The 12,627-nt window shown below is 37.5% G+C and overlaps 1 long non-coding RNA gene across 1 annotated transcript in view; it reads right to left on the bottom strand.

Moving 5' to 3' along the window:
- Window positions 1–6,608: 6,608 nt before the first annotated feature.
- Window positions 6,609–12,627, bottom strand: part of LOC122810323 — a 375,483-nt gene continuing 369,464 nt past the window's right edge. The window contains exons 2-3 of the long non-coding RNA XR_006366082.1: window positions 6,909–6,971; window positions 6,609–6,804 (exon numbers count right to left, since the gene is read on the bottom strand). This is a non-coding gene — a long non-coding RNA (uncharacterized LOC122810323). The remainder of the gene's footprint in view (window positions 6,805–6,908; window positions 6,972–12,627) is intronic.

The following is a 12,627-nucleotide window of genomic DNA, read 5'->3' as shown; positions in this document are numbered from 1 at the left end:
CTGATGCATAAACCAGTGTATCTCCATTTCTGGAATAGGCCGCCTTTATATATCAAACAGAGAAATTAAACAGCAAACTTTAAAACTAGTCTGAACTACTGAATGGAAGGCCACAAACTTTCACCTATGCCATAAAGGGGATGTCTACTTAAAGGAGACATTGTTAATCTCCCACCACTATTAAATGATGGAGATGAAAATTTTGATGGCCCCTTAGCATTAAGACTAACAATAACCTATGAACCTATAATTAGGAGAGTCAAATGTACCAGATCTTCATATTTGTTATGAAGCTTTGCGTTTTTTTTATTTGCTGAACATGCCATCATGTTGCAACATGAGGACTGCTGCCCTACTTGGCATGTGATATTCAAAGGTCATTTTTATGCTTGGCTGTTTTGGAATCTAGAGGCATTAGAAATGGAATCCTCCTTTAACCATGCGACTCCTAGTAAAGCTAGCTGGAAACTTGTGAAACTATATATACCACCAAAAATAAAATAAAAACTAATAACTGTTACCAATAAACATATTTATAGTATTTTTGTTTGTCTAGAACAGTAGTATCACATGAAACTTTGTTCACAATCAACTCTGCACTTTCTGATTAAGCCCTGTTAGCTGTAAAAAAACAATGATGACACCATTCCCAGCCCCCAACACAAGTTACAGTAACCTTCTATGTACACCTTTAAACAGGGCTGGTTTTGGAATGGGAGAGGGCCGAGTCAAAATCTACTTACAGAGTCTGTGATGTGGCAGCCTTCAGACTTGCTAGAAGTACCAAGGGTCTGAATCTTCTGTGATGTATTTTATACTTTATTTTTAAAAGATAATTACTTGTTAACCAGTTGACCCAGAAGAGTTAAGCATATGCCCAATATTATTGTATATGTGCACAATAAAAGAATCAGTGATATTTTTTACACACACACGCAAGCAAGTATAAGGCATAAGTCATAGCAAAACTAGTCTTACATTGATTTCAGCAAACTGCAATACATTGGGTGACACTAGTACTGCGACACTAGATCAGTGACCAGAAAACTGAATATATTGCATGACACTAGTACTGCCACACTAGCTCAGTGACTACTGAATGCACACCTGTCACTCTCCCTGATTTTGCTTCATATATTTTTGCCATATAACTTGTAACATTTTTGATTTGATGGTAGAGTTGCATACTTCTTCTTCTTCTTCTTCTTCTTTCTCGGTATTGTCCGTTCACACAGCCGGATCTGTCTGCACATTGGAGTTTCAGTGGAGTTTCACGTGCGCCCCACGCCCAACCCCCACAGCCCAACCTTCCACACACCACACACACCACACCATTTAGGCCCCCCAATCCAATCCATCCAATCCATGCATGTGGGGCAGATGGGTGAGGAAACTGGGGAGGAGACGGACACCACCGGAGACCACGGGAGACACACCACAAGGCAACAGACCCCAGCCGGGGACGGAACGGGAAACTCCTGCCTGTTGCTGTACAAATGCTAACCACACACTGCACCGTGGCCGCCCTAGTAGAGTTGCATACTTATTGTCCAAAAAATCCATGTTGATGCAAAACATGTTATTCGATTAAATGGTAAATGAATTATAGTAATATTTAAAGGTGTTCCAGATTTGAAACATTTATTCTGCCATTAGTTTCTAATTTGCCCAGAATTCTTGAGTGAAGTAAAGAGTTACAATACCTACCAGTATTTATAAAATTTCCTGAAAGATAATACCTTCCCTGAAGATTGGGAGTATCTGCCCTTCTTGAGATCCTGGGTGGCTGATCTCTAACATTTACCTTGCTCGTGTACATTCACAGATTATTGGCTTTATCCTAACAGGGTCATGTCACAGCCTTCTTTAGGACAAAGCACAGAATTGCCTAATGAATGAGCTCTGTTCTCTTCCTCATTTTCTCTAAACGAGCAGCTTTTGTGGGCCCCCACACAATCAAGAATGATTGGGGAATGCCTGTGGCCTTGTAAATCGCAAGTGCCTGAAACCAGCTATGATGTTAGTTTTTGTGGAGGTAATGTCCACCAGCAGAATTTAACTGTGACAAGGTTATTATTTCAGTGGTAAAACATGTCATGAAGTTAGGAAGCCTGTGACCTGATAAAACGCTGTTACTACAACTAGACATGTCTTTGAATTTCAAAGGAGAAGAAATTTCTTCAAAGTCAGTCCTTAGGTCCTTAGGATTCTTCATCCTAAGATTTATTGTCTATCAAGTACACAGTATTGCTGTACTAGCTTTTGTTGGTTTGAAAAATGTATCAAAATATCAAACTAAGATAACTTGATGTGGTTGGTGCCCCCAGCAACTGAAGGGCTCACTGTTGCCTAAAATGTACTATGAGTATCAGACAACCCAGCTCTTTTTCACGTTTCTTGTTTGACTACTGTGGGGAGCTAAATTCATGAATATATGTTACATATTGCTGTTTTATATTTAAAAAGTTGCCAACATTAGCATTCATTTTCTGAAAGATATGAAGTCTGAATCTCAAATGTCTGACACTATTTAGAAATTGCAATCATCAATGCTTTGCCAGAAGATCCCATATTTTATGAGGAACAGACCAAAATATAACGCAAATTCAGGGACACTTTGCAAATATATGCTGAAGATTGTTACTGTATATATCATATACATATACATATATATCTAATACTCTCATGTGCAGAATGGATCCTGTTATTTTCTCTCTCATATTTTCTTTTACTCATTCTGTCCCTCTCTTTCATATTATTTTTCTTATTCTCTCTCTTTCATATTCAGTTTCTCTTTCTCTGTGTCACTCAGTGTCATATTCTCTTCTTCTATTTTTTTTCTCTCTCACTTTCATATCCGTTCCTCTCTCATATTCTCTTTTTCTAATTCTCTCACTTTTGTATTATATTCCCTCTCTCTCTCTCTATTTCATTGTTTCTCTCTCCCTCTCTTTATATGTTGGTTTTCTTTCTCTCTCTTATATTATCTCCCATTGTGTCTGTGTGTCTCTCTCTGTCTCTCTCATTCTCTCACTCTCTCGTATTTATCTAAGCCAATACCTCCCACACGAGAAATAGGATGTACATACCAGCTAGGAGAGAAAAGTCATGAAAACTCACAAACGAAACAAAGCTTATCAAAACAAGTAGCCAGAAATATTCAACAATAATATATCATATGCACAAATTAAAAGAAACCTAGCCACCAGAAACATTCACATAAAAACCATAAACTGTACATATTGTAAATGCCAATATTGTGTAATAAGAAATGCTGGCAAATAGCCTTGTACATACCTATGAGAACCTATGAAGGAACAGAGAGTGTAACAAAAAAAATACTCATAAATATTTATATAATGCAAAGCTAGAAGGAAAACTCACATGTTCACATCTCTGTGAGACATATGCGGTTAACAATTAATTTACTTACCTAGCTCTTCATTAATTCAGATCTCCAAAGGAAGTTAAGAAGAAAGAAAAATGATCTATCCTTCTGCTGCAGCAGTTAAGATGCCAGCAACCCCCAAATGACAAGCCAGCAAAGTAGATCTGAAGGAGTCAGTGGAACCCAGAGATAAGGAATACTACAACTCAACAAAAATAAACAACAACAAAAATGGCAAGTATAATAAAAATAAATCTAACCGTCAAAACAATTCTATGGCAGTATGAATCAGAAACCTAAACAAAGCAAAGGAACTGTTCTGTAAATCAAGAGAAAGTCAAAATATGCCATTAGTACAGAAGCAGCCAGTAAAGATTTACCATTCCAGACTTCCAAATCTTGCCCCACACCTATCATGTACAGTATCTGTGTCAACATTGTTCTGTAAGGTCCATAGAATTTTTTACAAGCTGTCCTCTCCCATTGCTCAAAAAAAAAGTCACTGTCAATGTTTTCACACATCCTTCCTCCCCAAGCAACAAACCTTGATTAAATATAAATAAGTTAAAGGCATATTACCTGTTTCAGCAATTTTTATTTATGACTGCTGTCAGCCCTCTTCCTGGCTTCATTAGTAATTTAAACCTTCTGATGGTGAAAGCAGCTGGCATTCCTGAAGTTGGGAAGATAACATGAGAAAGCTTTTCTCTTTAAGAGTTTTTTTTTACTGTGTTTGCTACCCCACTGGTTGCCTGTATGTATGCTATAATGTACATAGAGTACGCTTGCTGATATCCTTAGCGTGAAGTTCATAATGCACTTCCTGTAATTTCTGAGCAGGATTACTGTGGTTTCTGGAACAAGATTGGATTGTGAGAATCAGCAGACAAGGAACTAATCTTCACAGTTCAATAGTATTTTAGGAGACATGCTTGCAAGGCACACACAGGCAGGCTGAAGAACGGAACGCACCTCCAAATGTGGTACAGTTGAGAGATGAATAGGCATAATGGGGGAGCGTTAGCATCCCCGGTAGATCCACCGCCACTGGTTGAAACAGAAAAATTTATTACTTTGACTGTACATTTTCCAGTTTCAACAAAAGAACAGTGCATTTCATTTCTTTTCTTTTTTTTCTTTTTTATGCCAAAGATGTACAACGGCTTTAAAAAGGAGGCAGCGTGCACCCCTGCACCCAGGCCTAAATCCGCCACTGAAACTAGCACAACATATTAACAATGAATATTGTTTCTGTAAATATACTTGTAGTGTCCATGTGTGTAGATATGAAGCTATATTTAGTAATAGGCTATGATAAATTGCTCTCTGAAAATGGCTTTTGGAGAAAGGGTCATCTTTCCCTTTGTTTCATCCATGACTTAAATAAAGGAAATTGCTCTAATTGTTGTGACTGCCTTTGTAGGTAATTCCTCAAAAGAATGATGATTCTGTATTTGCAGCTGAATCACTGAAGAGCATTATGGGTAGCACCTCACCATCAGCACCTACCAATTACCATCAGCATCTGCCAATCCCACTCCCAAAACCTTGTGTTCAATGTGGGTACCCCCTTTGGCCTGCCCTAGCTACAGCCTTTTGTGGCTTTAACATTAATTTTGTCAATGGGGAAAAAGACAGCAGGCACTTTCAGACTAAGTACTATTTTTGCCACAATAAAAAAAAGAATCTAGACGTGTAGGATACACAAACATAGCATTCAGGCATCAGCGGAAAGAAAAAAGTTGAAAACGAGTGACAGTAAACACTAATTACTGTTTAAAGCAAGATAGGCAGTGTTTCACTGCAGGCAGCTGCACTCTTTAATATACAAGTGAGCAGCACAGCAAATATGCAAGTGGATGTATCTGCATAGTGAACTATGTATACAGAAGTATGAGGGTAATCCACAGAGCAATCACATATGACTTTGCATGAACCTTGCAAGAAATGAAAAGCTAAATTCTCAGATTAGAATATATGAAAATAAAACGTGCAAGCTATGCTGTGTGTGATACCATGTCCCACAGCAGGATGGCAAGAAGTGATGCATAAAGTAATATAGCCATACACCATTTGCAACTAAAGTGATATGGTGTCCACAGCTGTAGAGGTGCATTCCTATAATGAAGGAAAAATGGAGAAAGTATCCAACAGATAGACAAAGGAGAATATAAAAAGAAAAAAATATATAGGAGTCTGTAGGGTGTGATAAGGCAGGGTAACTTTTTTTTCTTAGGGAAAGGACCCCTTTTACTTTATACATAGAGAGTAGGGAAGATAGTAAGGATGGAAGGAAACGAAGGATAGGAAAGGAGGGGCCAGGTAAGTGTTCAGGGGCAGACATACACATGTGTAACACCTTTCAAAGGAAGGGATGGATGTGCACATAAACGTATGGGGAGACATAGAATAGATAGTGACAAACAGAGGAGATAGGGAGGGCTGGACAATGCACAAGTGATGGAGATATGACAAAAGAAAAAGGGGTGATAATAGGATAGGGATAGAGTGGGGTACCATCTTGGTCTGGAGGGACATTAGTGTGATTGATCACCAGATGATGGATCAGGGTAGTTGGTGGTATGGACCACACTGTCCCCTGGTGGCCCAATGATTGTGGCTGACCTATTGAGTGAATCTGCAATCTACTCTAGGAGGCTGTTCATATGTGCCTCCTGTACTGTAGACTCCACACCTACACCTCTGTTGCCTTTTCCTTTTTATTCTCTCTACCTGATGTAATCTTAACTCACCTCACTTATTATTCCCTTTCCAGCTCTACCCTACATTCTCTCTCTCTCTAGATTCTCTACCTGCTCCACTTACTGTCGTCCTAATTTTCCTCCTTCATTCCATGGAATAAATCATCAACAATTGTAGCTCTTCAACAATGCCTTAAACAGTGTTTATTGTTACACAAGAAATGTTATATCTACCCAGATAAAGTAAACCTAACTTACAATACTCTTAGCAAGTTGTGCACTATCTATTGTATGTAAATTCTTTGCTATTAATAAGTATTTTAACTATTTTATGTATAATATGTGTTCCTTGGTATTTCTGATTGCTGTACTTTGTACTTAATGTGTTGTCTGTTTTGTTTATATTGGAACTTTTCTCCCCCAGGCCTCCGCTGAAAACGTGCATCTGCCCAGTCAGGCTATCTCAGTAAACAAATGTCAAATAAATAAATAAATAAAATAATATACCTGCTCCCTGCTGTCACCATAGCAGACTTCACCACTTGCACCAGCTGCTGCTGGGCCATGTTGAGCAATGGCACTGGGCTAACTGCCAGTAAGGACTGGAGACTACCTGACAAGGAACTCCCAGCTTAATCATCACCCTCCTCAGCTACATACTCAGCAGTGTTGGGCTGCGGTAGAGCTCCTTCTTAGCATATTTGTCATTCAGACCTGCAGGGAGGAGACACAATGAGAAGTTATCCATACGTGAAACTATCCTGCCAATAGACTGAGTAAAAACACAGATCACCAGTGGTCAGTAGAATGAATCTTACCTGGACATTAGTCTCTCCTGCTTTGAACAAATGTGACACAGTTTATGTCTTATTCTGCTTTTGCTGAAAAAGAAATGGCAAACATGAGATAACTGTGACAGGTGTAAAATAAGATGCTAGAAAAAACATGCAAATCTGTATTCTTGTATGTATGTATGTATGTATGTATGTATGTATGTTCCAGGAGCTGCATCTCAGGTAACAGGCAGATGTCTGTCTCACATACCTGCATTACTACAGCTACTCAGAAATATGGTCTTGGTACACACAGAGACACAGCAAATAAAGTACAGGCACCCTGATATGTGGCAGCCTAACCCTACCACCACATAAAAACTCACAAGAGAAACCAAAACAGATGTAGTTAGCATTTTACAGTACATGCCACCATCTCCACAAGGAACAAATGAACCACAGTGTAGTTTGCACACACCTGTTTTATGCTGAATGAGACCAATATCTGAGAATAGGAAGAACAGTTCCCACCATTCCTAAAAAAAATGAAACTGCAGTCCACTTACAATACCACATGTGATACTGTTGCCCAACCTATGCCTCCCACACATGGAGATGCTCAGTGTGACAACATTGCAGGTAACTGTATTCATTCCTGCACTGTTTCCCTGTCCTGGTTATGCCTAAGACTGAGGTCATTACCATAGCTACGTGAGAGGTCATATTCACCATTAGGTTTGTGGAATGTACCAACTAGGGGTCCAGCAGCTGTTTTTTGAAATGGCCATGATGAAGAAAGAACATTATCTTTCTGTTCTTCATGCATCATGTAGATTCTTACCTACTGGGCACTTGCAGAGGTAGACACTGCTATATAATTAAAACAACAAAAAAACAACAAAAACTCCTGCTTCCACCAAACTGCAATACAACTCTGGTCCCAACAGAAGAAAATTCACCAACTGTGAAATGAGACCACCAGTAAAAACAGAATCTTTTATTTCTTTTACTCTAGCGCTTCGGTGCTTCCACCTTCAAGGAATATCAAACAAACAAAGTACAAATGCATATCCTTATATAAAACATCTAATTAATAACACACACCCACTAATTATATAATTATATAATTATGCAACAAAATTCCCTCTCAAAGTAAACATTTCCAATTGAGTTCATTATTAAGACCATTGGGTGTCATAGTTTTATATTTTAAAATAAAAATACTTTCCTTATACAACAATTTATGTTTTAACACATTTTCATCACCACATAAACATTTTACACTTTCTAAAACGGTGCCTTTTAACAAAGATACATCACCATTATGAAATGCATTAAAATGTGTTGCAATTATTTTATTCCCCCTCTTGTTCTTCACATCTCTAATATGCTCCAAAAATCTAATACGAAATTCCCTCTTAGTCTCCCCTATATAATATAATCCACATGGACATCTAAGTGCCTATATTACCCCTTTACTTCTGCATGTATAAGCCTCCCTTGGTACAAACTTCACCCCATTTATTTCATCAAACATTTTAACAATATTTGTACAAATGCTGCATCTATTGCAACATATTGTACCCAAACTCACAACCTTAGGCATTTGAAACTTTCCATGTACCACCATATCCTTCAATTCCTACCCCTTTTGTATGAAAAAAGGGGTTTATTTGGAAGAATACTTGCCAGAACCCTATCTTCTAACAAATATTTCCAATAATATTCTATCAAGATTTTAATCTCCTCACTTTTCACATTATATACTGAAACAAAATAAATCTCATCTCCTTTATCCTGTTTAATTTCACATTTTTTTTAAATTGAGACCAATTCTTTCCTCCATATAAAAGGTCGCCCTTAACTAATCCCATTTCCTTCTTCAATTTCATCAAGGCTTGTTTCAAAATACTTGGTCTGTAGCCCCTCTGTAAAAACATATTATTTGTTATCTCCCATTCCTTTTCCAAATTACTAACTTCACTACACAATCTAGAGACACGTGCCAATTCCCCATAAGGTAAAGCTTCTAACACATGAAAAGGGTGGCAACTTGATGCATGCAGGTACTGATTACCGTCCACAAACGTCCTATGCATACTGGACGAAATATTCCCTTGTTCTGTACCTTCCAAGATAAGATCCAAATATACCACCCTATTACCCTTCTGAAGTCCGTAACTGTATTCATTCCTGCACTGTTACCCTGTCCTGGTTATGCCTAAGACTGGGGTCATTACCATAGGTGAGAGGTCATATTCACCATCAGGTTTGTGGAATGTACCAACTAGGGGTCCAGCAGCTGTTTTTTGAAATGGCCATGATGAAGAAAGAACATTATCTTTCTGTTCTTCATGCATCATGTAGATTCTTACCTACTGGGCACTTGCAGAGGTAGACACTGCTATATAATTACCCTTAGAAACTCTGGCATTTTCCAAAGGAATAAATTAGTAGCTGTGAATCATCTACAATAGTGGATAGCACAGTTAGTAGCTACACAGAAGTATGATGCATGCATTCATGCAGATCTCCTACACAAGCAAATGGTCACAGGATAACAGAGGAAAACCCAGATTCCAACTTGCACTTCATCACACAAAAGTAAAGCAAGAAAACAAAATGATTCATAACCATTCATCACACCTGACTTCATTTCATAAAATTGTGTAGTTAGAAAATATGCTACCATTTTGGATACTAACTCATGCAGATTTGCAGAACTGTTTACAGTAGACAAAAGTAGGCAATAGTGCTGTGAGGAACAATCATACTTTCTGCACTTATAGGCAGCTGTGAGGAGATGCACGGTGCTCTGTGCGTGGTAAACTGTCTTTGTCTACCTTCCTTATGATATACATACTTGCTCATGTATTAGATTTACATAAACCTAGCAAAAACAATGTGTATGCCTGCAAATGTCATGTGTACATATATTGTAATGCCAACAAGGTATCCTACAATATCATGGTGACTTGTACATTCCTGTTACATTGTACAGAGATGGTACACCTTGTGTAAGCTACACAGTGGCATATGGTGTTATCTACAGTACTGTTTTGCTTATAAATGTGTATCTCTCCCTCCATAATACTGTGTAGATATGTTAACTATGTTTCCTCACATAATGTCAGAACGTGACACCTGGGATTATTAGCATCATATATGCATACCTGTTGGGCATAATATACAGGATGGACTCTTTGTGTAGCAGGTGCACCAGGTCTATGTGTTTCCATCTGCCTGTAGGAGGACATATCCCCATAGTTACACTGTCTCCAACAGTATACCAGGTACCTCACTAAGGGCTGTAAAAAACCTAAGATGCCACCTGTTGGTTTTTAAAGGTACTTGGAACTAGAATAGAAATAGCTATACACATCTTGGTCTCCACTGGTGTGGGAAGGCCATGCATTTCTATAGATCCCGTATGTGTGGACAACACATGTCAAATAAAGCCTGTACCATGACCTGGTTTACTCAAAACTGATCAATAATCTATTAATTATTATTATTATTATTATTATTATTATTATTATTATTATTAATAATAATTCTGGACGGCAAAGTTGTGGTATGTAATATAACAGAAGTACCACTTCCTTTATGCAGGATGCCACTTCACACTTACCAACGGGAAGCAATGGCACTAATCCCTAATGTATTTTATTGCACAACTGGTGCTGCTAACCCAAGCATTCCCTCCATCTGCAACTCTAATATTTTTGGCATGCTTTACCCTTTCATAGTCAGGTGCACAATTTTGCCTACATATGACTATGAATCACAAATATGTTCATCTTGTATACATTTGCATATCATTATGGCCTTATTTCCCTGTTAGTTTCATTTGCATAACATTCTGTGATCATTTGTGTATATCTTCTGCAGCACATTTATGTTCCCTGCACCATAATGAAACACTGGACTATAAATTGCTAGCCTGTGTGTGACCAGTTCCCAAGCCACTATGCAATGATTACAATATATTTATTATATACTAATATATATATATATATATATATATATATATATATATATACATATTATATATATCTATAAAAATATATGCATATATTACTATATACATATCTATGAATCCCAGCCTGACAGCCAAAAGATGAAAGATGCCATTATAATTATGTCTGTATTTTAAAATATTACAATTTATTGCCCAACACCAGAATTTACTCAGTTTGCAATATGCTTTTATGTAGGCAGAAGGTTTTATGTGAGAGACTGAGTTAAGCCAGCAAATAAACTAAAAATTAGTCCTTGTTGAATAGGGTTTCCAAGACTTAAGCACACAGAGTCACACATTTTTCTAACAATAGAAACAGGCAGCAAAATGTTCGAACTATAAGCTCTTAAATCTATGGCTGGACATAACATTAAAATGGGATAACTGTTTAGAGGTTTTGAAAAAAAAACGCTAGTCCCAAAAATCAAATGTGTGTATGTACATGAACAAGTAATTTTATTGGACGTTGGAAAGACACTATCGTAGTGAAGGATAATTCTTACTTTACAATGGCTACTGTGTATGTCAATTTACCAAATTATTTCCAGAGGCTAGACAAGCTATAGTCTAAATTGCGTAATTATTTCCTTCTTGCCCGAAAGCACACACATCATTATATTTGGTTTAAGCTTTGTGAGCTGTTTCCCTGGAACAAGTAACGTAAATGAACATATAATCCTTTATGTGGAAGCACATATATTAGGAAGCTGTACAAATTCTGAGTTACTTTTGCCCTGATACTCCCATTGTCATTCAAAGGCTTTAAGTTTACTGATCCCAAGGTGAACTGTTGCTTTTGGCAGCTGCGCTGTTAATATATATATATATGTCCGAAACAATGTAATGTTAACCACCTACACTATTTCTTCTGACACTGAAAATAACTACATTTATGTATGTTCGAAATTCTGCAACATGTCAGTTGTTGCTAAAATACAACTAGTTCTTGCTTTATCTATACACAGGAATCCACTGAGAGTGAGCTTCAGGTCATGTTCTGTAATCTTATTTTTGTGTGATTGTAACAGTTTATAACATGAATTGCTCAGCTGTTAACAGTTGTGCCTATCAAATCTGATCTTTATAATTCTCATGTAAAATTTACAGTAGGACATCTGAAAAATGAAATTGTATAAAAATGCTGATTTAATCAGGTTGGCATGAAATATTTTTCAATTACAGAGCAGATAAAATTAAACTTCTAATGTAATTTTGGTAAATAACTGTGGGAGAAACAGTTAATTATTAGAATATTGAATTACACTACATTACATAAAAATGGCAAAAGAAAAAGACAAGATGTATATCTGGTCTGCAATATTAGTGGTGTGCAATATTAATGTAACTAGAATCCCGGGATCATAGGATCATAGGAGGTTACTAGACTATCGACCCAGAGATCATTTTAAGCCTTAGCCATTTCATCCCAATGTAATACCATAGAAATGCTAGTCATTACCCAACACTGCATTTAATGATGACTGCCCACATCCAAGATGGTTGTGGACTCTATCCCCGGTAAGAATTTAAGGTGCCTCATCCACTCATCCAGGTTCCTCTTGAAGAGTGTCATAGAGGTGTTCTGTTTCACATGACTTGGTAGCCTGTTCCAAAGATGCGACAGTCACTGGGAGATAAATCTGTCCCTCCAGCATACCCTATTTAAGTCGCAGTCCATATTTAGATTCCTGGAATGGGTAGCCCTAGTCCCATTTGATTTACAGATATACAGTAAGTTCATTA

This window comes from Protopterus annectens, chromosome 8.part1 (genome assembly GCF_019279795.1).
Source record: "Protopterus annectens isolate FY-2018-M chromosome 8.part1, PAN1.0, whole genome shotgun sequence".
Lineage (NCBI taxonomy): Eukaryota > Metazoa > Chordata > Ceratodontiformes > Protopteridae > Protopterus > Protopterus annectens.
The sequence above is the reverse complement of the archived record's forward strand: the minus strand, read 5'-3'. Positions and strand labels throughout refer to the sequence as shown.